The sequence below is a fragment of the Amphiprion ocellaris genome, chromosome 8, assembly GCF_022539595.1.
Source record: "Amphiprion ocellaris isolate individual 3 ecotype Okinawa chromosome 8, ASM2253959v1, whole genome shotgun sequence".
NCBI lineage: Eukaryota > Metazoa > Chordata > Actinopteri > Pomacentridae > Amphiprion > Amphiprion ocellaris.
Genome location: NC_072773.1, coordinates 31,270,627 through 31,296,624, shown reverse-complemented (window position 1 = coordinate 31,296,624; position 25,998 = coordinate 31,270,627). Strand labels below are relative to the sequence as shown.

General features: G+C 39.9%; 2 long non-coding RNA genes across 3 annotated transcripts; one reads left to right on the top strand and one right to left on the bottom strand.

Annotated features, from left to right (window-relative positions):
- The first annotated feature begins 686 nt into the window (after positions 1–686).
- On the top strand, positions 687–2,139 carry LOC129349559 (uncharacterized). Its single transcript, XR_008602612.1, has 2 exons — positions 687–1,433; positions 1,510–2,139. It is a non-coding gene; the product is annotated as an uncharacterized LOC129349559 (long non-coding RNA).
- A 5,784-nt stretch (positions 2,140–7,923) lies between these two features.
- On the bottom strand, positions 7,924–10,299 carry LOC129349560 (uncharacterized). 2 transcript variants are annotated; one of them, XR_008602614.1, is made up of 3 exons: positions 10,151–10,299; positions 9,368–9,526; positions 7,924–8,417 (listed from the first exon to the last, which is right to left on the bottom strand). It is a non-coding gene; the product is annotated as an uncharacterized LOC129349560 (long non-coding RNA). The 2 variants fall into 2 exon arrangements; XR_008602613.1 differs by having other exon boundaries at positions 9,368–10,299.
- Between the last annotated feature and the right edge of the window lie 15,699 nt (positions 10,300–25,998).

Below are 25,998 nucleotides of genomic sequence, written 5' to 3'. Positions count from 1 at the left end.
TTAGTATCCAACAAGAGAGAGGAACAAAAGCAGGATAAAAAAACTTTACAAAGCTGCACTCCACAGATTTTCAAGAATGTAGCCCCAGTGTTAACCTGGAGAGGCAGAATAAGAGGCTCCTACCATTCTCAAACTAAACTGGTAAATTGGTGATGCTGAATAATAAGTCAGTCTGTCTTATTAGATTTCTGTGATGTTGCTGCTGGTTTATTCACATCTGATCAGGATTGCTGAGAGTCTCTGAAAGAGTGAAGGTGCCAGATTTCAGTGGCAGTCTGTCTTTGTTTTACGCCAAGAGGATAAAAGATAATTACGCCATGAAGAGGGTTGAAATATATTGAGATTCATTATGCAGGCTTTCTTAAATGGTACTCACACTGATAATACCAACCGCTAAAGGTTGTCAGGATTTAGTCATTTGTACAGACGGAACAATGAAAGCATTCAACGCAGGCTGCATATGTCCAGATCCTCAACACTGCCAGTCAATAAAAGTCTAGAATTAAAGATTTAAAACACATAAAACACAGTTGGGCTTCAGTTTGTTACAGCATAAACAATCCAACATTAACAGTTCAACTTCAACTAACTACAGCATGAAAATACTGCCTGCATGTTACCAACGTTTCAATAGTATAACATAAAAAATAATATCTATGTGGAACTGCAGTCACTTGCAGTGTTCCCTCTAATTTTTCATGAGTCTGAGCAAACACACAAACTCCCTGAGCGTCCCTTGGACCACTGTGAGCAACATCAGACGTGTGCACTGTGGTCACACCAGCATCACATCCATTCAAGTTACATGGTTCATTAAAAGAATCAAATTACAGCATTTACATTTCTGTTAAAACACTTTGTCAACAGGAGCCAGTTGAAGGCTGCAGTGATTTTAGTGACACTACAATGTATAAGAGTGAAGTTATTGAATATTTGTCTCTCTTTACTGTTGCAGCGGTTTTGCAAATTGCAGACGGACCCTGTTCACTCCATAGACACCAATGTTATTCCTGTAGCTTGAAAGACAGCTACTTTTGATAAAACTGGGCTTGTAGCACATTGTCTGCCTTGCAACAATGGGAAAGAGGCATCGTTTATGTTTTGACAACCTATATCTAACGAGTTATTGATGCTGGAAGTGTGAATCTGTGAATATCTTTCCAACTTTACTGAACTTGGGGCCACTACCACCTAAGGAGTGATATTGGTAGGTGTAACCTCTGCAGGTCCTGGTTAGGCCCCTCCTTCCCCTTGTGTGTGTGTTTCCTTTTTAGGAAGGAGTGACAGCAGACAGCAGCGGCAGGTGTAGACAGTTCTCATCTGAGCAATCAGCAGAAGTGGGAGCAGCTGTGCAGAACCAATCAGTCCACCACTCCATCATTTTATAACCTGACTCTTCTCTTCATTCTTCGTCGGATCGTAAAAAGCAACTAGTTAGTGTTTACTCAGTTAGTCTTGCTGTTTATTGTTATTAAGAACCTTAGTAACTTGTGTCTATTCTCCCCTCAGCCTAGACTGCTCCCAGATTTGGACTCCTCGGACCCACCTGCCTACCGGCCTTCCCCCACCGTCAGGATTAGTCACCCGGTTCATTCTCCAACCATTCCTCCGTCGACTACCAGCTCCTGTCCTCACCAGCCGTCGCCGCTGCAGCCGCACGTCCATTCCTCCGTTCCATCGTCGAGCCACAGCCAGCCATCCCTCCTAGATGCCAGCTGAGCACCCGTCCGAGCAGACTCCGTTAGTGTTTATAGTTCTTAAAGAATAACAGTGCTATAGTAGTTTTTTGTTTACCGGACCCCGGCTCATAGTTAAAGTTCCAGTAGCCGTAATGTTTAGCTTCCTAGTTGTTGGTTATTCCACTTAAAACATTTGAGTTTCTAGTTTGCGTGTCTTGTGTAACACTTTAGTTTGGGTGGCTTCCTTAATAGGCCTTTTTGCTGAAGTAATTTGGGCTAGTGTAAGCTGTAGTTCTCCTGCCCAGGAATTACCTGTTGTGGGTCCGCCAGCCACTAGAGGCAACAATCAGTTCTAGTTAAAGTCGTTATCCCATTGTTCCGGTACTCCCGGTATTTTGAGTTTCTGTGGGAATTGTAGTCCTTTATCCCTTGTTTTTGAATAAATGACTATTTATGCATAGTCTGACTCCATCTCTTCCCTGCATCTGAGCTTTTAAGATAACAAAACCTAACAGATGTATTTAATTTTGAAAAAAGCATTTCGCCATACTTAAAGCTTTAAGTGCTTTATTAACACGGAACTAAAAATTTTGTATTGTTTTATTATCACAGGTTCTGTCTGAAAAGAGGTGGCATCATTTTAAACAGTGAAATCAAACTAACAAAATGTAATGACCAACCAGTGAGCAATACTGGATTCTGCAAAAACATAAACAACTTAAAAAAAAAAAAAATCTTATCTTAACACAGTTAATGTATTAACTCATTTTTGTGTGTATGCATGTATTTATTGATTTATTTAGTACTGTTAACATATCAGACTTCTGAGTGAATTTTTCTTAAGATAGGCAAAGGCCATTTATTGATTACATATAGGCTATTAAATGTTTATTAAAAACTAAAAAGCATTAAAAAAAAAAAAAACTTAGGCATTTATTGAGTCACTAAAATACTGTAGAGTACAGACCACATCAGCATGATTATAAGCATCCTCTGGTAAATGAACAACCAGATACTGATGTCTCTCACCATATGGACTTCAGGAGATGACTGGGGGATGATAAACTGTGACCTACTGGTTGGGTTCTCTCTGTTCTCATGTTTCTTACATGTTTGTCCCCTGACAGCCGGGTCCTAATGTTTTTTGAGCAACACACCATACTATGATGTTTTTACAATGATGGTTCTACTATGGAACCAGTTTGACATGTTCAGGTGTTCTTTGTGTGAAAACTCAGAGATTTCAGGTATCAGAAGGTGGTTTTCAACTTTCTTTGTTAACTTTCTGCTTCAACTTTAAACTAAATTTCCTTCACTAACCCAGCCCTCTGGACTTCCAGTAAGCTGTGTTCCTATTGGCTGTCCAGGAAGCTGTGCTCCTATTGGCTGTCCAGGTGGCTGCTTGGTGTCATCAGGAACACCTGAGCAGCTCAGTGTCTTCCTGCTTATTTAGCTGCAGACAAACATTTCCTCTGCTTCTCTTCACCACAGAACTGGGTTTGGCTCCGTTGCTTTAGTCTGTTCTTTAGGCGTTGGCTTGCAGCTTCCAGCAGTAAAATCGTCTTTAATGTGTTTCTTGGTGTGTTTTAGGGCTTTGTACTGGATAGTTGTCTTGGTAAATGAGGTTCTTTAGCCACAGTTAGCACATGGTGCTAATGTGTGCAGTGATTAGTGGATTTGGTGCAGCTGCGTTGTGTCTTTATCTTGGCTGTAGTGAGTCTTCAGAGGTTTTTGGTCAGACACATTCTGTATTCTTGTTTATGAACCAACGTTGGTTGTCCAGAAGGTAAGAGTTCCTGTCCTGATTCTCTGTTCCTAGAGGTTCTCTGGTAGGCTGCAGGAGACTTTAGCGTTTGGGTTGTACTAGTTTAGTTTTTGTATGGTTTCATTTAGACGACTATCTTGAGGCCCCTCCATGTGGTTTAGTGAGGTTTTCTGGAACAGTTCTACATAGCAACCTGCAGCAGAAGAGACTTTGAGAGTTTTTAGGAAGTTCTGGAGAGCAGACTTTAGAGCAGCAGAAACATTTATCAGCAGTTTGAGCAGGAGAAGGTGAGCTTCAGAGTAGAAATGAGACGGAAACCTTCTTGACCCGTGTGGTGAGGTCCTGTACCAAGAGTTTGAGCAGGTTGTGAAGAGTCTGTAGTTCTTTGGTCTGAAAGCACAAGAAGAGTCGACTCATTAAAGGAGAAAACAGGAGATATTGTTGGTTCTTCTGTCGCTCTGCAGATTCCTTAGACTGAATATCAAGTTTATATTTTAAATGATTTCCCATGTGAGCCCAAGAAGACTTCAATAAAGTCCCTCCATCCCCTGGACACAACATATTTTATTACCATGTTAAATCTTTTTTTTTGTTTGTTTTTGAGTTTTAATCATAGTCTTAGCATAGTTTTTTCTCTTTGCTTGTTTAGTTTTGTGATCTATGTGAAAGGTGCTAAACAAATAAAGCTGAATTGATAAACTGAATAATTGACTAACTCATGATTGTGACAACAGAAGTGTTTTCATTGTAATTTAAGGGTTTGTTTTATTTTTAAGGTTGGGGTTAAAATCTTGACAGAAAAAGAAGATTAAAGAAATAAACTACAGTAAAAAAGCAATTAAATTAAAGGAAAAAAATATTTAATATAATAAAACTTTAAAAAAGAAAATTAAACATTAAATACAATTAAATTATATTAGACAAAATATTTAATTAGATAATTAAATGGAAGATACAAAGCATGTAATTATGAAATTAAAATTTTTTAAACAAAAATATTAAACATTAGAGATGAAATATTTTACATAATTAAACATTTAAAAAATACAATTAAACAAGAATATTACACATTTAGAAAAATACAAAACATTTAATTAGATTATTAAACCTTTAAAAGTCAAAACATTTAATTAAAAAATTAAATGTTTAATTAGACAATTAAATCTTAAAGACAATAAAACTTTAAATAGGAATTTAACAGAAAATACAATGAAGCATTAAAAAAGAAAATTAAACATTAAAAGGTGGTAAACATTTCAAAAGAAAAACCTTAAAGATTTAATCGAAAAATTAAACATTGGGAAAGAAAAGGAAATTTTTCAAACAAGCCGATAAAACATTTGAAAAAACAACAAACATTAAAAAGACAAAAGCTTTGAAAGGGCACCAGTTAAACTTTAGAAGATCAAATTAAACAGAAGAAACAATAAAATGATCAAAAGAGCAAAAACAGATGAAGGCCTTAAAGTGTTTTCTAGTCTGAAATGAAAACATCAAGTTGTTTCTTCAAACATTTCCTCTTTCTATGTTCTTGGTTTGATTGTGGACAGATTTACTAAGAACTCATTTCAGAAAACTGCTTTCCAGATAAAGTCTACTAGAGGTTGATGGCATCGATCAAACTAATGTTACCTTCTGATCTCCACAAACTTTACTGTTCAGTGAAGAGAATCAAAGTTTGTTCAGGATTTCTAAAAAACCCACAGGTGAAAGTCTGAGAAGAACTCAGATGGATGGTCTAAATGTGAAATCAAGACTCATGGTCACAAGTTTTAAGGCTTCTGTTAACTAGAAAGTTCAAACTAACAGAGAAGTACTGAGAAACATTTAAGATTTCAGTCCTCAGACTGTCTGAAGGTTCAAACTAACAGAGAACTACTCAGGAACTTCGAAGATATCAGTCCTTGGACTGTCTGAAAGTTCAATCTAACAGAGAACTACTGTGGGACTTAGAAAATTTCAGCCCTCAGACTGTGTGAAAGCTCAGGTCCTGAGGACTCGGGAGGTCTGGAGGCTTTGTAAAGTCTTGGAACTGAGGGTTCAACCCTCCAGCAACCCTCCTGAAGTCCAACCCCCTGACAAAAACGGTCGAGTCGAGACTCGAGTAAAAAAAAAACTCGAAACCGACAAAAAATAGATGATAAATGCGCAAAAAAAAGAAGAATTAGTATCTGAGCGAATAGCTCAGGGGAAAAGAAGACAGACTACCAACTGGAAGGTAGCTGGTTCGAGACCCGCCACCGGCCTTTAACTTTCTTTGTCTTTGTCAGAATTTTGAGAAAATTTAAGAAGTGTCTGGTCTTGAACCAGCGACCTGCAGCTCCATAGGCAAATCCTTAACTCACTGAGCTACAGATCAGATGAAAATAAAATGATTTCGTCCTCCCTTTGTCATCGTAGTTTCCAAGTGACCACATGGGTGGAACCAAGGCGGAGTCTGGGTGGAGTCAGGGCGGAGAGTAGGTGGGGAGGTGGGTGGCGGCCTCCCCCCTCTACTCCCCCACCGCCCACCACACCTTCCCCCGCCCGACGAGTTCCTCGAGTCTCGATGAGTTCCTTGAGTCTCGACAGGTTTTCCCGAGTTTCTTGAGTTTCCACGAGGTCGGAGGCAGAACAAGTTGTCATGAAGAGGTGTTGAAGTCGACGACGAGGATGGTGTGACTTTTTACAGCGACTAGAAGGAAGATGACTAGAAGAGCAGGTCTTTAACCACCATCCATAAAATCCATGGAGTCGCTCCAGAGAAATGAAAGAAGGTCAACTTTTATCAACCTCCACCCAGATGTTCAACTCGATATCTTTACTTTGAGATTTTTAGCACCACAAACCTTTAGTATCACACTTTATTATCCTTTATTAGGACTTTCATGGAATCCACCAGCAGATTTAGTTTTTGTTGAGAAACTTTATTCTTGTCATTGTGGGACTGCAGTATTTAAAACTGTTCCTTCTATTTGACCTCATGTTTATTAGTTTTAGTGGAGAAAGTCTGAATTATCAGTCTCTTAAAAACCAAATAATAAATTGGATTAGTCAAGAGGTTTAAATTTCTTACTTTGTCATATTTTAAATATGACAAAAAAAAAATAAAAATAAAGCATCTTGAGACAATTTGACCTGTAATTGGCATTATATAAATAAAATTGAATTAAAATTGTATGTATCTTGTAATGTTGGAGTAATTCAGCCATATATGTTAGAAAACACATTTTCTTTGTCCATGAATCTGTCGTTTTCTCCACTAATTCATTTCTTGTTTTGGTTTATAAAATGTCAAGCCCAAATATATTCAGTTTACGGTCATAAAAACCAAAAAGATTTACATTCATGATGCAGGAATCAGGCAGTTTTTCACTTTTTATCTTAGTTTAGTCAGAAAGATAGTTGATAATGTGTGAATTGTTGCAGCTTGTGAGCCGTAGAAGGTTTTAATCTTTGGGGCCGAGTGCCAAAAAACATTTAGAAACCAACATCAACAAAACACTCAACAAAGATTTGAACATCATTAAAGGGAAATCCAACTTTTGCATGACAATGTCTAATTAAAGGACATTAATTTCCAATGTAAATGTGTGATATTCATCCTCTGGAGCTTTCTCTTCACATCGTCTTCCACCTGGACTGGTTTAGTCGGGAGCATATGCAGCAAACATTTGAAAAACTGCACTTTAACATCAATGAATGACACTCAAGTTTAATCTCTACATAAATGAGACTGAGTCTGGATGTGCTGCTCTGTCATTAACTCCTTAAGTTTAGGGAAAGTTTAAACAAAAGAGGACAGTTCAGATAAGACTTGAGAATGAGCTTATTTTGAACAAACATCTCAGACTTTCTGAGCTTCAGCACCTCTAGCAAGATATTTTAACAACAAGCAACTCAAGAGATCCAGAAGTTGGAGAGAGTTAGCTTTAGCTGAGCCAAAGAACATGTGGGACGCTAACCTAGCAAACATTTCAGACGTTTCTCTGTGAATTCTGAGAAATAATTTCCTATTTAATGACAGAGCTACATATCTTAACTCAGTCTCATTAAAACAGACTCTAATTCAGTGTCATCCATCCATATTAAAGTGCAGTTACCCAAAATGTTTGTTGCATGAGCTCCAACAAAACCTGTCCAGGTAGAAGGCCACTTTGACAAACAGGAAGTGGACGATTCCAAGCAGATTTATAGAAGGGGGAACCAGACTGTACTAAGTGTCGTGGAGTATAGAGGGGTGTTTTGTGGGTTTTTAAGGCTGATAATGATTATTAGTAAGACATTTGGAGTAGATATTCATTTGCAGTAAATGAAAGTATTTAAAATCTTGAGTTAAACTTAGAAGAACACAAACTCTAACAGAAAATTTTGTTGATACGTTTTTGTTTTGTTTACAGATGTTAAGTTAAAGGAGTTTTATTTGTTACGTATAACCAATCAAATCACTCCAGAAGACAGAGTGACCACAGGTAGATAAAGGTTCAGAGCCAAAGTAGCACCATTTTTGAATGTATTTATTACCGTAAATCAGTAAAAAATAAAATACTGATAATCAGTAAATCAGTCAGCCCACAATTACTACAATTCTACAATGTATGTCTCTTTCCTTTGACTTATTTGTACAATATTCGATGTATATGATGGCGTTTTTTCATAGCAAAGGCTATACTATGATGTTTTCTAAGAGACATAAGATGCTACTCTGGTTGTTCTGGCCGCTGCACTCCTCCTCTGTTGTTTTCTGGATTGTACTCAGCTGCATGCCTTCGTCCACCTGGCCTCCGTTGACTCGTCCCGCCTGCCGTCTCTGGAGCTGAAGCTGGATTGGAACAGACCAAAGTACAGTCCAATCACGATGCCAGCTGCCTCTCAAAAGGCTCCTTCATCTGGCAGGTGGCGCCACTTCTTCTGAGGGGAAGCTGAGCTGGCCCGGCAGAACTTTGGAGATGTGTTCCAGTGGTTGGTGGATGTGTGGGGAGACAGAGAGGGACCTTTGAATTGTTCAGAAAGGAAAACAGGGAACCCATTGGTAGTTTTAGTTTAGGGTGCTACTGTGGTGTGTTTTGGGGTTTTAAGAGGTGAACAGGAAGAGTTTTTTTTCGTATTGATTATCTTTTACTTTGTTCCTGGTTGGAATGCCCATCAATGTCAACGTGAAGTTCACTTTTAGTTCTGTTTATTTATTTTTATTTTACTAACACCCATTTGTTTTTAACCCCCTCACATGTTGTGTTGTTGTAAACTTACTCTTTCAAATAAATTCTCATCTAACCCTCTGGAAACCAGCGTTTGGACTGTTTTTGTGTTGCTCCTCACCTACTGACAGCTGTGGACTAAAAGCTATGCTGTGACATTTTTAGAGCGACATGCTATACTGATGTTTGATGATATATGATGTTTGTTGGGCGACACGCTATACTACAGGCTTTTTTAATTGACATATTACTGCGACGTGTTTTTTGTTTTTGTTTTTTTTGTTTTTTTTAGCAACATATAAGAATTCGAACAGTTTTAAAAGTTACTATACTTTTACTTGTGCAATGAAATTATTATTCTATGACATTTTTTAGATGACATATTATACTCTGATGTTTTCTTGAATTACATACTATTTTGACAATATACTGCACTATGACATTTTTTGAACCACATATCATACATGACAATTTTAGGCAACATCCTATCACTTTGCGCTTTTTGAACCACATAATAATCTATGTTTCGTTTTGTTTTCTTGCCAACATGCAATGAACTACAGGCCATACTATGTTATTCTTGAGTAAAGCATACTATACTATGACATTTTCTGAACTACATCCTATACTATGGCGTTATACACAGAGTGCTTTGGTTACATGTTGATTTATAATCTAGATTTTTTTCTGTTTTGTTTTTTGATGGGATTACCACAGACCTGACCATGAACACCGTCGACACCCACCTCAGGGAGACGCTGCCTAAGATCTCAAGGCTGCTTGGTCGTGGTCTTTCTGGCACGTACTCTTCCAAGATGAGCCGGGAAGTTTAACACTGATGGAATGACACCAGGTCTAAGCCGACAAACTTCCAATTCCTCCTCAACCCATAGTCTCTGGGAAACCTACATGGAGTAAGAAAAGTAGACAGAGAAGTAATTAAGTCTGTACACAACATATTAAAAAGAAATCATGCTAATAAATTAAGTACAAAGACCCGAATTCGCCAATATACTGGAGACCAGAGCTATTTAATTTGATAAGTATAACCTTGTTTAGTAACTGTTCAATTATTTGAGAGCAGTCCTAAAGAACTGCCTGTAATCCCAATCATAAAATGGGTTTGGAGGAAGAACATAGATGGTAATCTGGATATACATGAGTTAGCCTTTATAACTACTATTGGTAGTATTGGTGGTAGTAATAGCATTGTGACTACTACTAGTAGTATTGGTAGTACATTAACTGCTGATGCTGGCACTGCTACTACAACTTGTAATACTATTACAAATGCTGATACTACTTCTACGACTCTAACAGCTGTTTATACTACTACTGCTGCTTGTACTTTTAGTATTACTACTACTGCTTGTACAACTATACTACAGCTACTATTAATCGTCTGGTATTTGGTTGTCAAGCTGCTAGCTCGCCTTAGCGTTTTGCTAGTGGCTAACTAGTTAGCTCTCATAGACTGGAAGCTCTCAACAAGATTTCATAATGAAAAAAGAGCCAAAAACTATTCTTACCTATGAAAAGTCATTCCAAGTTTCCTTGTCTCAATCGTACGACGTAGTGTGTAACTGTATGCAGTACAGTGAGCCGGCATACTTCTTGTTTCCGTTTTCACGCCGTCTACATCAACGGAATCCACTGAAACTTTGCCCCCACTAGCTTAGCTTCGCAGTAGCACGCAGCTCAAAGGGGCGTGTCCTATCTACTCATTCATATCTATGAGAACAACGATGGCTGCACGTATGGACGCCTGACGTTGATTAGCTGCATAAATACCATTATATACAGTCTATGGTAAATACGTATGTGAATCGCATCATTGGCTGCAGCAGCCAGTCACCGGTCACTCACTGACTCACATTGAAAAATAGCACAGAACGAATTGTTACGTGTTTATTTTATTTACAATTTAGGTTGGATTTTTTTTTGTGTGCGCAGCGCAGATTTTCTGTGCGCGGAGACCGTGTCAGCAGTGCGCAATTGCGCACGCGCGCAGCTTAGAGGGAATAGTGGTCACTTGTATAACAATTTATGGATCTCAGCATTACCATTTTTTTTTTTTTTTTTTACAGCCGCATTTGTGACTCATCAGAATATTTTCTCATATTTGTCAGTCAACACTGTTCTTTATGTCAAATCCTGTCTCCCTGTTGGAATTTGAAATGTAAGCCTCAGCTTCTTGACCCAATCAATACTTCTATTTCCTGGTAATCCTGCTTCCACGTCTCTCCGTATGGTAAGATACTCGTACCTTTAATAAGCCATAGAAATCGATGACTCACAAATTCAGCCTGAACCACTTGAGCTTGTGGTCACATAGATCAATTGAGACCGTGGTTATTTCTCTAATGAGCTATGATATCAGTGTGAACAACACAACACCATCCTCCCTCTAACCTCAATCATTCCTGTGACCCCAGATTCAACCATTTAAAACAACTACAATGCTGCCACAGACCTGTTTATTCTGTGGATTTATTTCATGAGATTTCAGGTTTACAACGGATGCGGACAGATTCACTTTACGTCTGTTAGATAGTTGTTGTTGACTGTTGCTTGAAGCGGGCATGTTTAGCTGTTTGTATGAGTTCACAGTGGAATAAATTAATGAATATGAGTGATGGGAGACAGAGTGAGAAGCTGCTCATGTGGGACACAAACACAAGCAGGTCTAGACTAGATTATATTCATAATCAGAAGACAGGCTGTGAAGAAATGAGTGTCTTCAAAGAAAACGTCAATATCTTTGGCTTTTGTTTTTCACCAAATAGCTAATGTTTAGTTTAGGATTTTGCTGTTCCATCTTAAATCTATGTTTGTTCTGATAAACTGGGGATTTAAAGAATTAAAATCAGATGCTTTTTTTGTATTTTTGCTTCGATACAGGTAGATGGTGTGGGAATTGAGAGAGTTCATGAAAGTAAGTTTCTTGGTGTTACAATTGATGACAAAATAAACTGGAAATCTCACATGAAAGACGTTCAAAACAAAATATAAAGAAGCATTTCAGCACTCAATGAAGTAAAACACATTCTGGACCACAAATCACTCCACATTCACATTCTATACTGTTAACTGATTTTACCAGATCTAAATGACTGTGCAGAGGTTTGGGGCAATATGTAGGGGTCAACATATAATTGGAGGACTTTTGAAGTCCATGGGATAAATCTTGCATACATTTTTATTAAAAGTAAAAAAAAAAAAAGCTTATGGTTTTTATTGTTAGGGGGGAAAGCCGAAGAACCCAAGCGCAGACTCACAGAAACTGACAGACAAATGAATAACTGAAAGAGATTTATTTAGCCATATAACTAACCAGTACATAAATACAGAACTGAACTGGGGGGAAAGAACCAAACCAAAACTACTAAACTCTACAAGCAAACTCTATGAATACAAAAACGGAAGTCTACAAAACTGAACTGACTTAACAAAACTAAGCTAAAGAGGGGTACTCACAATATGGGGAAACTGACAACCGAATGGAAAACAAGCTGGGGAAAATCCATGAACAGACAAACAGGAACACAACAGAGTCCAAGAGGGGGGAAATCCAGGAGGGGGGAAGCAGCAGAGTCCATGGGGCTGAAGCAGTCCAGAAGTTGCAGGCTTGGTGGGGAACAGTATCTAGGAGGGTAACAGAACCGATGGTCTGACGGGGAATGAGTGACTGAGCAGAGTTTAAATAGGGAGCAGGTGATATTGAGGGCAGGTGAGCTGATTACTGCAAAGTGAGTCACCTGCAATAATCAGCTGAGTGCAGACAGGTGAGCAGGGAGAGCAAGACACAGGGATGAGAGACAAGAGGGAGAGAGATGACATAGAGGGAGCCAAAGGGACAGGTCAAAACAGAAACAGATCAGGAACCAAGGGAGAAAGGAGGAAAAAAGAGGAAGAAGGGAGAAGAAGGGAAGGGGCTAGAGCAGGATCATAACATTTATGTTCATTATGATCATGTCTTTACAAATTCCATAATTATTTATTATGGAAACCATCAGTTATTAATAAAAAATGACTGGATATCACTAAAATGTCAACTAAATAACCATCCAAGTTTAGTAACAACCACCTTCTAATTAGCTAAACAATAATAAAATGAGCTTATTCAAAAATGTTTTGGTTGTGTTCTTCTTATTAAGTTGAGATAATCATGACAGATATTTCTTTTTTAGAAATATATCAAATTTTATATAGTAAATAACAAATTGTATCTGTGTCCAAGAAAGCACTTTCAACTAAGTTCCCCATTACAAAAGCACCTCTCAAGGAAGTGTGTTAATTCCAGATCACATGACCTGCTCCACATGATGTCATTTCCTCCTGAAGAAAAGACTGGCCAGACTCCAAGGCTTTCTGAGTTCTTTAATATAAAGTAGTGTGTGAGTCAAGTGTGGATTTATGGCATGTCAACAGGTTTACTACAATATCTTTAGAAATAACTTTCAATTTGAATTTTATTCAGTTGTATATAAAATACAAATCTTTCTATAAAATGCCATGTGGTGTTTGGTTATAGGCGGCCATGTTGATTTTAGGCTTGAAAACAGCAAAAATGTCAACTATGATACCTGTTAACTATGTTATAAAAAGTCCCGCAATTATATATTGACCCGTATAAATGTTCGCTACAGTCACTATCAATACTACAAAAAAGAGCAATGAGGATAATTCATAAAACTGGCCATGGAGATCACACAAATTCACTCTTCTTAAAATCAAAAATGCTAAAATTCACTGACCTGGTTCATTTTCAAACACCACAAATAATGTACAACGCAATACACAACCAGCTTCTCGTAAATATTCAGAAGTAGTTTTTTTTTTTTTTTAACAGAGATGAGGGTGATAATTGGAGGGGGAATTTAAAATTAAACCATGGCAGATTTCGCACAACACTTAAGTCATTTTGTTTTTCAATATGGGGAGTGAGGTTATGGAACGTATTGGAGGTGGGGCTCAAGCAATGTCCAAGCACAACCCACTTTAAAAAACAGGACAAATATATGGTTTTCATGAAGTACAGGGAGGAGGAGGGGCTTTGACATCACTGGTTATTTAACATTTGTTTATTGATATTATTTATTTTCTATTTCTTATGCTTCGTCCTACTACTTTTCAGATATGTTGGGTTATTAATTTGTTTGCCTTGTTTTGTTATGTTTGTTTTGTTGTCTTTTATTTTGTTTTGTTTTTGTTTCAAATATTATTTAATTGTTTTTGCAACTTTTTTCTCACATGTCTGAAATAAAACATACATTCATTCATTCGTATTTTCCATTTTTCTATCATTATTTTTTGTGTACGTACAAGCCTAATAAATGAAAAATAGAAACGTTTCTCTTCTCTAACTCTTTAAAGGTAACCTTTTACAAGTAAAATTAGAATTAGATCTCAGTAATACTTTACAGAGGCAATAATATGGTATAAAAAAAGCTCCATAATTAGCTGCATTTTGAATTCGACTGTACTATTTTGTATCTTTGTTAAATGATTTTTATATCTGCAAAAAAAAAATTAGGTTCAGATCCTTATTTGCTTGCAGAAAACTTTGTGATTTCAATTTTTTCTGTCTTTTGCTTTCAGATTATTGAGAGAAAACATTAATCAGGAAAATATGCTGCATAGATTGTTGCTTTATGTTGTCAGTTATTATTCAGTTATTGATATTCTCTGTGAGTATTGCCTTGATTGTGATTAATTTATTGTGTTTCTTTTGAATGTGAGTGCTTTAGGTGTGTTGTAGAATTTAGTGTGTCCCTTGTACAATAGAATTTTGATACGACATGAATTAATCACCTCCATTCATTTGCTCATGTATTTATTCATTTGTGCGATAATCTCAGTCACTGAAGATCATAATTCGCCTCATGACCTCTCCTCATTTGCTGATTTGTGCAAGCCCTCCACCTACAATAAATTTTGTTCTTCCTCTGCTGTCATTGTAAGCCACTTAGTTCTCTGTCTTCTCTGATGCATGGCTGACCTTTACACCTTAGGCCAATTACAGCATAAATGACACTGACCAGAGCTCAGTGCCAGGTCTCATTATCAGTTCAGGGTTCTCAAGGAGGAAGAAAAAAGGTGATTTAGTCCCATTTCTTAGCAAAAATCATTCATTTGAGAAAGAAAATAATTCTAGTTATTTTATGTAAAATAGTTTATTAGCACTAAGCTGGAAAAACGTAATGAATGCAGACAGATACAAATATTTTGACAAAGTCTGTGGGCAGTAGACTGAGTACGCGCTCTGACTGCAAAACAGCGAGGGAAAATTATCCATAATGGAAACACTGCAGAGAAATTCACCTCATAAACAACTTCAGGAGGTGTCAAGTTCTCTTATTTATCAAGGTACCTGAAGGTATTGACTGAATCGCATGATTCAAAGTATTAATTTTCCAGGGACCTGGGAGCAGCAGGCAGTTTGCCCACTAGGAGATGCTATAAGGCCCAAGGCAAAGCAAACTGAATCCCGAGCACCAGACAGCGGTCGAAGCAGACTTTGGAGTGGTCAGGAGCGATGCAGAAAAGATGTAGAACATGTCACAAAGAACAAAAGCATATATTGTGGTAAAGTGTTATAAAAAGCACAGAAATACAACCTTGATGCGGTTTGAATCATGAGCTAAATTACAATAATCGCAGGTCTGTGACTTTATTTGACCGCAGATAAATACTGTTGCAGTGACTTTTATGTGGGCTATTGCTTTCAAACACATCACCTTACATGACCTACTGTCGGATGATACTGGTGTGTGTTCTTAATCTCCCATTTTTGATGCACCTCTCAACCTTTCAGCATGTTTCTTTTTGACCTTTATCGCATCATCTGCAGTGTCTTTTTGCTCTCTACTCATCCTCTGTATCATGCTTTTGGAGAGAACACTGTTGGAATAACAAGACTATCTCTCCTCTCCTCTCCTCTCCTCTCCTCTCCTCTCCTCTCCTCTCCTCTCCTCTCCTCTCCTCTCCTCTCCTCTCCTCTCCTCTCCTCTCCTCTCCTCTCCTCTCCTCTCCTCTCCTCTCCTCTCCTCTCCTCTCCTCTCCTCTCCTCTCCTCTCCTCTCCTCTCCTCTCCTCTGAGGTGATGCATTGTGGGCAGCAGGACTATTCTAATAGACACACATGGTAATTACAGTAGTGGGAGGCAGCAGACAGTGGTGGTCCAGGGACAGCGCAAAACTATAAATCACCACTCCTGGTTCCGCCCTCCTGAGCGTAGCCGATCACGCTCAACCAAAAAGCAATTCTGCCAACATGTGTTTGCACATTTGTCTTCATCAGCCACTGGCTTGTTTTGGGCCCCTGCGACTGGATTTTCCTTTCCCATGGTAATCAAACAAGGACTACTTCACAAGTGTTTCAGTTCTATATATTAGGCTCAGCAATTAGCCACAAGTGAGACGCCAAAAGTAAAACTAATCTGCATTTTGCAAGAAAACAAGCAGCAACTTCAGCTTGTGAAATGAACATTTTGTGTTTGTTTTAAACGAAAGAGAGAAAGCAAGAATGAAACTACTCGATGCAATAAAATATAACCTTCAACCTCAGTTAAAACTAGTTTGAATTTCTTCTCTGTAGGTAGCGTGAGAGTGTCTTAACCACAGGGTAACAGTGAAGGTGTTAGAACAGTAAGCAGCGATGGTGTCTCAGTGTACAGTGTGTGTCCTGTTCTGCTTTATCCGAACGGACAGCTGCCTGTCAGCCAGCTGAGCCCATGCAGGGGGAGAAGGTGTCTGCTGAGGAGCTGGTGTCAGCAAGGTGAGAGCAGAGCCGAGCTACGCCGAGCTGAGCTGAAATGGATGCAGAAGAGAGAGCGTCTCCTGCCTCTGAGGGACACCGATTTTCAGCAAGGAAACAGAGACTGCTGGAGCAGGAGACTCAGCCAGACAGAACATGAAAGCCAGGAGCGGCCATGACACATGATGGACACGAACGCAGGAAGAGGAGCTGTCCCCACCCCTCCTCCTCCACACACCCACACCTTCGCCCACCTCTCCACCGCTATTCCTCTCCTTCAGCGGTGCGGAGGAGAAACACAAACCCCCCCGAAGAAGAGAGGAAATAGGGAAAAGGAAAGATGTTGCTTGAATCGCAGCGGCTCTCGGTTGAACTCTGGCCCCTTGTAATGTGTGATCTTTGATGTTGCCCAGGATGTTTAAAGGTTTGCAGGGAAACTTCAAAGAGAGCTTCATAGGCCAATCATAAAATTGGTAGGAAAAAAAAAACACAACAGCAAGCTGACAGAAATCCACGTGCATCTTTCAAGGGAGACCAGGGGGTCAGACAAGAAGACAGCTGAAAACAATATCAAGAAATGAAAGGTGACATGAATTGAAAGGTAGATAAATAGCTGCAGGGGAGGAAGGAAGTTTGTTGTTGGTATAAAAGGATGCAATGTAGGCTTCGGTCTCGGATAAGCTGCCAGTCGGTTAACAAGGCTTGGCAGGCCAGTCAATAGACTGTCAACCATTAATGTCCACATTTAAGTGACACTAGCCCCCTGGACTGATTTATACATCCAGTGATGCATAGAATCCTTTAGGATAAAAATGCTGGACACATGGATGATCAAGTCAGTGAGCAAAACGAATCACACACATTTGTCAAGTGTGTCTCAGCAAAACGGACCCATATAGAAATCATATGTGACATTTAATTCTTTGTCAGCTGCCTCAAAGCATAAGCAGGCCGAGCAGGCAAAAGTCCCACAGCGTCAGGGGTTTGTCTGACAAAGCAGTGACGGATCAGAAAACGTTGTCATATTTAATCCTTCCGAAGGGAGAGCCCACTTTCAGATCCCCGGCTTGTATCGTCTGATGGCGAGATGTTTTTTTTTTTATTATTATTATTATTATTATTATTATTATTATTAAAGCGATCTGGGGGCTTTCTCTTTGTGAGGTGGTGTTCAGTTGCTGTGATCTAGTCAATTCAATTGCCTTGTTGTGGCACGTTGTGATCCACCTGCCCAGCTGCAGGCCACATCTGCAGGCATGATGGATTTCATCCGTGGGGGCCTCCTTCACCAAATGCCAGTGGGACTCATCTTCCTTTGTTCCGGCATTTGTTGGAATCTGACCTGGCAGCTCAGCGGTGTGCCACGATGGACTGCCCCTGGCATTTTGTTGTTTCACAAACACAGACCTAAACAAAACTATTCTTAAGACATAGATGATATGGAGTAAAATGCCTGCATGTGTAGCATGACAGAATAACTATCTTCTTCACACGGGTGCTTGTAGTTTCTCTCGGATTCCACATTTGCTTGTGACTTGCAACAAATCAGATGTAAACAGGGAGATCTGAGACCAACTTTGAGTTTCAGAAATCAATAGAACACCACGTTCTCCCTCCAATCTCAGCACACATGTGGAGAAAGCTTGTTCTGACCGACCCTGAAATGGAGATGGGGAGAGAGAGAGGAGAAAATGAGGCTGGTGGAGAGGTAAAGAAGTGAGGATGGAGGAAAGAAAGAGAGAAACTGAGGGACTGAGTTGACTAATTCAGATTAGGAAATTACAGAGTGATGTTAAAAAGTGGCAGTTATGGTTTTTCATTAATTTTATGCTTGTTTTTGAGATTTCTTCCTCCACACAAGTACAGTGAAGACTGACTGAATGCTGATTGAGCTGCTTCAAACATTCCAAAACAGCATTAAGAAAACTGATGAGTGATGTGTTTTTCCAGAAATGCTGTTCTTATTGATCCACATACTTCACTGTTAACATTTTTTCACTAGAATTTGTATTGAAGAAACAGTTCTGGTAAAACCTGTTGACAGTGATGTCCGTGGCTGATCCAGACCAATTGAGACACCACTGTTTTTTGTGTTCTTTTTTCTTTTCATTTTTCAGTGCTGTGAGCATCACAAACAAAATCAGACAAATGTCTCAAAACTAGGGCAAATGAAACCAAATTTATACCACCAGAATCAGAGATACTGTCTGTTTTTATTCTACATCTTCTTCCTCTTTGAGGAAACCTTTGTTTGTAGATTATTCTTGTCGTGGCTACTTCGAGTAGCTTGCCTCAAATAGTGTGAGAAGCAGGTTACAGATGTTTATTAGGCTCATTTCTTTCTTATGTCTTCATATTTTTTTTTACTGTCAAACTTGTAGCTTTCACATCCAACTGACTCATCTCTTGAGGCAGTTTCTAAGACTTCCAGTTTTGTGGGTCTTGTTGGAGGCATAAAAAGTGTTAAATTCTACTTAAACTACTACTTAAAGAACAGAGTAAGCAAATATTTTAAAGACATAAAACTGATAGTTGACATTCCCATTTGCAGCCTGTGCACCACATCTGCAGCGACAGACAGTGCAGCATATTAGTGTAGTAAGGCAACAAAGAACATTTAAATCTTGCCACATAGACCTTAAAATCTTTTATGTAGTTACTCTCTCATTGTTTGTTATCTCCAACTTGCTATCAGTAATTGAGTGCTTTTTAACCTCCTTTACTGACAGGATTTCTTTGCATTAAATCACTTCCCATCATCTCTCTCTCTGCTGTGCACCTATAGGTAGATCATAGCTACCCCACCCTGTTTAACAGCCCCTGTCATCCTCCATCTCTGGTCTTTATTTGCTTTATCAATCGGCTTTCTGTTAAAGGAGGAGTAGAGAAGCTGTTAAACAGAGCTGGAGAAAACAAAAAAACAGGAATCGTGAAAAGATAAGGACTCAGAGCAAGAGAGGGGTGGAGGTTTTAGAGAGAGAGAGAGAAACTGAGAAAGAAAAGGAAAAGACAGAGAACCAGGAGGAGGTGGGGTTAGAGGGAGACGCTCCACTGGCTGGCTGACAAACAGAGGGTCCCTCCAGAGTCAGGCAGATGAGAAGGAGAGGAGGAGAAAGGGAGAGGGGTGAGAGAAAAGGAGGGGAGTTTGATGTGGGCAGTCAAGCCCACCACCCTCCAACAGCCTTCCCTCGCTTCCTCCACCCCCCAGCAGAAAATCTATGCCTGCTCTCTTAGTATTCCTCCCATCTCTTGTGAAGGCTCTGCGGAGGGGAGAGCAGACAAGTGGACTGCTAGTGAGGCCCTGGCCAGCCGTGTGTGATGCTATCTGGGAGTTTTTTTCCCTTCTTCCCTTTTAGGATGGGGTGTTTGCTGAGGGCTGACAGGACAGACAGAGCGCCCAGCCACTTGAAAACCTCCACCAGGGACCTGAACTGGACACATCATCCCTGCACATCCCCTTTTCCTCTTCCCTCCCTCTTTTTTTTTTTTTTTTTTAAACATGTAGATCAATGGTTCTAGTGTGCAGGGTGTTCATTCTCAGACCAGACTGGAGTGTACAGTATGACCAGGGAGGGCGCTGTGATGAAACAAGTAGTGTCATTAACCCCCCTGTTGTCCTCATTTATGGGCACCAAAAAATATTGTTTCCTTGTCTGAAAAAAATCCCAAAATTCAGCAAAAAAATTCCCCAAATTTCTGAAAATTTGCAAAACCAAAAAAATTCCAATAATTCCTTAAAAGTTTCCCATGAAAGTTTTATGTTTAAAAAAAATCCCCCAAATTTGGCAAGAAAATTCTTGTAAATATTTCTTAAAAATTTGTAAAAATCTTCCAAAAAAAATCCTAAAAATATCTAAAGTGATTACATATATATCAGTAAAACTTCTTCTGGAGTCTAACCCAGCTGACTTAGGGCCAAGACAGGTAGCACCCTGGACAGGTCACCAGTCTATCACAGGGTTATATATACAGACAAACAATCACACTCACACTCGGAAGTGGGGAATCGATCCAAAATATCTCAAAAAATGGTTGAGTGTGTTGTAAACAAAGCAACATGCGTTGTGCAGGATGTGGGCTTAAACATGCAAAGAAGAACATATAAGCTCACTGGTTGGAATTCCCCAACCACACTCAAACATTTGGGGTGCAGGAAATTAAAGGTAAAACCTCTTCTTTTCTGCCAATGTACCCTTTAGCATGGCACATAATTCCTTAGCAACTCAGTGGCAATCAAAGTGTGCATGTTTGAGTGTGTGTATTACCATGTGAAGCAGCATATGTGCACTTTTGACCTTACTTACTGCTTATTCAATCTTTAAATGCATTTACACACAGTTAACCGTGGTTCTCTGACAAAAAAATTACAGCGCTATTGATCACCTGTGTAGCCATAATCTCCATTACCACCTGCTGCAGCATGACTGTTAAACCATAAACACACAAAGCTTTGTTGTCCTTAATATCCTCCTCCAAAGTAGCCAGTTTCACTGTCACCTTGAGCCTGGTTCGTCATGCTTGTGTGATTGCTCTAAAGGTCACAGCTCGTAGCTACTGTCATTAGCTGTCACTCTCCCACACTGCTTCCTGTTCCCTGCTTCTCCCCTCATTCATGTCGCTCTCTGTCACGCATTTCTTTCTTTGACTCTGGAACACGGATCAAAGTGCCATCCTTAGTTGGACTTTGAAGGTTAAGGGAAGTGAGAAGCGATTCCGATGCAAAATGAGCCTGCTTTGTGTCATTGTGTATGTGTGTTGTTTGAAGAGCAGATGTGCAGCCAGTGAAGTCAAGTTGATGAAGGTAGCTCTGCTGGGACCACAGTATGTTTAAGTGTTACAGCGCATCAGACATTGTGCATGTTGCAATTACACTTGCGTCTGAGACAGAGTCTATCTCCGGCTATCTGAGGATTCACTGCCTGAGGGGAGCGGAGGGGAAAAAATGTGGTTTTCAGCAATTCAAGCGCAGCTAATCAAGGTCTAATATTTGGAGTTGCTCTTAGAGAACAGACTAATTACATTTTTCATCAGGGACATGGAGAACTATAATACGATACTGTTCTCCTTATATAAACACATGTAATGAACTGAATTCTCCTTAAGCACACCTTTGAATGCCCGTCAAGGGGAGGAAATTGAGCTTGTTGCTGAAAATCCAACTGACAATATGAGACAGCAGCAATAGTGAAGTGTGGTGCATTTCTCAATGCATAGTCTGACCACATGTGGTTAATTGAAACATGTTTGATTGAGAGGAAAGAGAGGAAGAGGAGAATTAGTCAAGAGACAGCAAACACAGGTGTGGCGTTTTATCTGCTGGGGAGGTGAGGGGTAATCACGGCAAACTTTAATCAGTTCAGATCAATTATTCATGGTCAGGGGCCTAGTGAGCTGATTTCTAAAATGCCCCTTCTCTCTTTCTCTGACAGCCCTGTATGAATTATTCAGACTGCATTTACACAAAGAACTCCATCTCTGATACCTGATCAGTCAGTTAGAAACATTATGCAACAGGGAATGTCAATTAGAAATAGGGAAATGGGTCTCCTGGTATGTGCACAATAAAAAGGAAAACAAAGCCACTCAAGGAGAAGCAAGATGAGAACATTAGAAGAAGAAAAGTCTTGAAGAACCCCAAACTTCATATTCTTGGGATATTATTATTCATTGTGAAAGGAGTTCTCAGCTTTTAATGGGCTCGGTCAAAGTCAAGATTGTCCCTACGCTGTGTCTACTCATCATCCATCAGTTTATCTATTCACTAAGTGAGCTCCACCTACAGTGTGCGCTGCACCAGACCGGGGATTCAACCCAGCTCCATGTTAAAGCTTTAATCATTTTTTGTAGCAGCTCCCCCCTCCTACTCCGTCAAAAACACTTTTCGCAGCCCCCGCGGCTTGTCCAGAATGATGCGGCTGCCTAATCACTGTTGTCCCTTTCTTTATGCAGTTCTTTCGCTGGTTGCCGCAGGTTGTTTGCAGTTAGATTAAAACCCTGGTGTTTGGGTAAGAGCCCACAGTCCTGTGCCTCAAGGCCAGAATATGTGCACCAGCCATTGGCAGCCTTTTAGAGTCCCTGGACTTCTTCACATGAACACCGGCATTCTCGCTGCTGGGTTCCCCAAAGAGGAAATGGCTTTTCCTCTGTGGTCTGTCACAGCCAATCATTATTTACTGTCTAAGATGTCTGTACAACCATCTCCATTTCCCCATCAATATATTTCTTCTGGAATTCTCAGCTCATATTTGGCTGTTCAGGATCTTGGCCTCTTATATTAGACGGTATAGAAAGATCCCAATGCTCACAATCATTGATTTTGTTGTAAGATGACAGAGATGAACATTATTTTTGTTTGTTCGGAATCAGATTTTTAGTCAAAAAGTTAAATTATCAATGAAAATAATGGACTAGATTTATACTATCCATAACTATACTGTTTATCCTGCTCATACCACTATTTATCTCTACCAGTAGAGTTAGATGATCTATTTTATGATGTATCCACATCTATATATTAGTGTGTTCATAATGCTCTGTCCATACTGTTTATACTACTGTATACTCATACTGTCAGTAATGAATTTTATTGCTGCTTTTGCACTGCTGGTTAGATGCAAAGCTGCACTTCGTTGTGTTAGTACTTGTAGTCTCTGCAATGACAATGAAGTTCGGTCCAATCTATGAGTTTATTGCATTGGTAGAAGTCATGTGAAGCCATCAACAAGACTTGTGTTAGGCATAGTTGTGCTCTTAGCTGAATTCCAAAACAATTGAATGATTTAGTCAAGTCACATGTTTACATATTTGACAAGATAAATTAAACTTTGACCAACTGATGGTGCTTCTTTTATGACAATCTGTCAAAATAAAGACATACACTGACATGAGATGAAATTTAAAGGGAATGCCACAGTCTATAGGATCCATCCAGTGGGGCGCATGCATATTTATAGTTTATATACAGGTGCACTATAAATGTTACTGCAATCTAGTGGAGGAGACATTTCGTTCTCCCCCAAACTAGCGGACTAACTGACCAACATGTGGACATTGCCACAGACCGAACCTAAAGTGAACACTACACTCGTTAAGCTGCTTCATTGCGTTACTTTTGAGGACATGCCCTAAAAGTCAGTCTGCAAACTTACTAGTGCAAGGACAGAGGAGGTAGTGGGATAAGTGTTCAATAGAGAAGGGGTGGTCAGGCACAGAAGGGCAGATAAATAGACAGTGGAGAAATGAGAAAGTGTAATTCTTGCCAGGCACAATTTATCCTACCATACCTGACAGCCACCAACCATAAGTCACCAAATAATCACTCTCAATAATTCAGAGGGATCTCTCGTGTCCTCCCTTCCCCTCCGCCTGCCCTTGTAACGCATTCCCATGACATGAGGTCAAACCGCATGCCCACTGACATTTTAAGCTCACCGTGAGTGCAGTTTGACCAGACAGCGTTTAACTTGACTGACTGTACTGCTGCAGTGCATGACAACAGGTTAGAGGGAGGGGTGGAGAAGGAAAGCAGGATGCGTCGCTCATTCCTCCAAGTGTTTCTTAGCAATCCTGCATCCCACCGTCTCCACTAATAGGCTATCACAACTGGCATCTCCATGGGAACATCCTACCGCATCACTAATACACAATCCACTGCTGCTTCCTTACATTCCAATAAAATCATCTGCACCGTGAAGACACTGAGATAAAGCCGGTTTTATTTTTCTGTCTTGGGTTGCCACACATGTAGCGTTGCCTGAAAAAGAAATTCTGAAAAAGATGTCACAGATATAGAGGTGAATGCCATGCATGTGTGACTCGTGAAATGTGTGGAATACAAGAATACAAGAAGTGGGGGATAATTGAGCGAAGGATATGAAGGACTCGAAATGACTGAAAGAAAATAGGAGGAAGATAAATGTATAATTTCTCCAACAGCATGTGTTTTGGTTGGGATAACTGGACAGTCCATTCATCCTCGTCATGTTGCTGTCAGAGCCCCGCTGCAGACGACTGATGACCACCCTTGTCAGACCAAGCGCTGTCGGTCTCCCTTTGAATGATAGAAATGTAGAATGTGTCTGTGCGGAAGGACGGATCAATTTCTTTCACTCTGTCCTCTACGTCTCTGTTCTTTTCCTCTGTCATACCTTGAAAATCACTGTAATCTCTCTTGCTCTGAAATAGAAGATTTGGGTGTTTTTTTTTCTTTCCCCCCTCGTCTCTATCTGAATCCTAATCCACACCTATGCATCGTTAAGGTTTTCGCTCTGACATCTGTCCCCGCTGTGTGTCACTTCTCGACCTTTTCTCTGCGTGTGCGTCCATCAACTCTTTTGTCTGTGACTGCTGGCTTGGGTGATCATGTGTGCGGCGTGTGTTTATTTCACAGCCCAACACAGGAGGGGATTGCCTCCGAATGGGGGATGCTCTGAAAATGTCATTGTTTGGTTGTGCTCTGCTTTATGACACAGTTTATACAACGCCAATGATTTCTCTTCCCCAGCGTGGCCTTCTGCTTTGTCTGCCTGGAATCATGAACGGTAAATAAGTGGTAATGGGAGTGAATGGGAGGGGAAGTCAGCCAACGTCTTTCTGTCATCACTTTAGAAGGTTGCGACCCTAAAGCACGGTGGCACAGAGCTGCTAAATTATTCAGGCTGTGTCTCAAGCCCCGATCTCTGGAGAAGACAGGCCTGTGATTGCTGGGAGCCGACTGACTGACATTTGCACATGAAAATCGCCTCTGTTTCCCCCCCAAACAGCGGTCTTGCTCAAAGAAAACAGCAGAGGGACCCTGGTTCTGTGGCTGAGGGTGGTGGAGGGTAGCGCTGAGGAGTGGAGGGTTGGTCAGTGATAGTGTAATTAGAAGAACACTGCTGCACTGCCGTGGAAACGTTGGCCGTTTTAGATCTGCTGCAGTGAACAATCACACAGATTTTTACATAGTTGGCGAAACAAACTAGGAGAAAACTTCTGCTGTGTGATTAAACTGCAGTTCAGGGTAAATGGATATCCTTAAAGTGTCAATATAATGAGCATAAACGTAGCCTGAAAATTAGAGTAGCAGAGCAAGACCTCAGGGACTAGCTGACTCATAAATCATCTTTCTTAGTAGGGTCAAGGGCCATTTGAATGAGACATGAGCAGAAATGTGATTTAAGTTATGGGGATATTTTCTCACCAATAATGCAATAACATATTGTGCTTATCCCAGCATACATATTGATTAAATGCCATCATTTGTGAACATAGAAATTCCACATGGCTTGGATTAATGCTAAAAAAGAATCAATGTGTTCCAAAAGGCCATTGCATGCTATCTCAGTGAATGTTTGAGCATCCCTATAATGATGCATTACGCCGTACAAGGTTTGGACGTGTTGCAAGGCCAGAGACGTGCATCATAACGGTGCTGTAATTGCAAATTGAAGTTTGTTTTATTGTAATTTATTATAATCTTTGGTAGATTGTGAACAAAACAGTCCACACAATCCAAGCAGCTAACTGTTATTTGGCCAATTAAAGCCGGAGGACATTTGATGAATCAGACTCCTTCCCGAGTGCAGTTAAAGTGAGTGGGAGAGTGGATGTGTGTGTGAGGAGAGGGAGAACATCCCTCT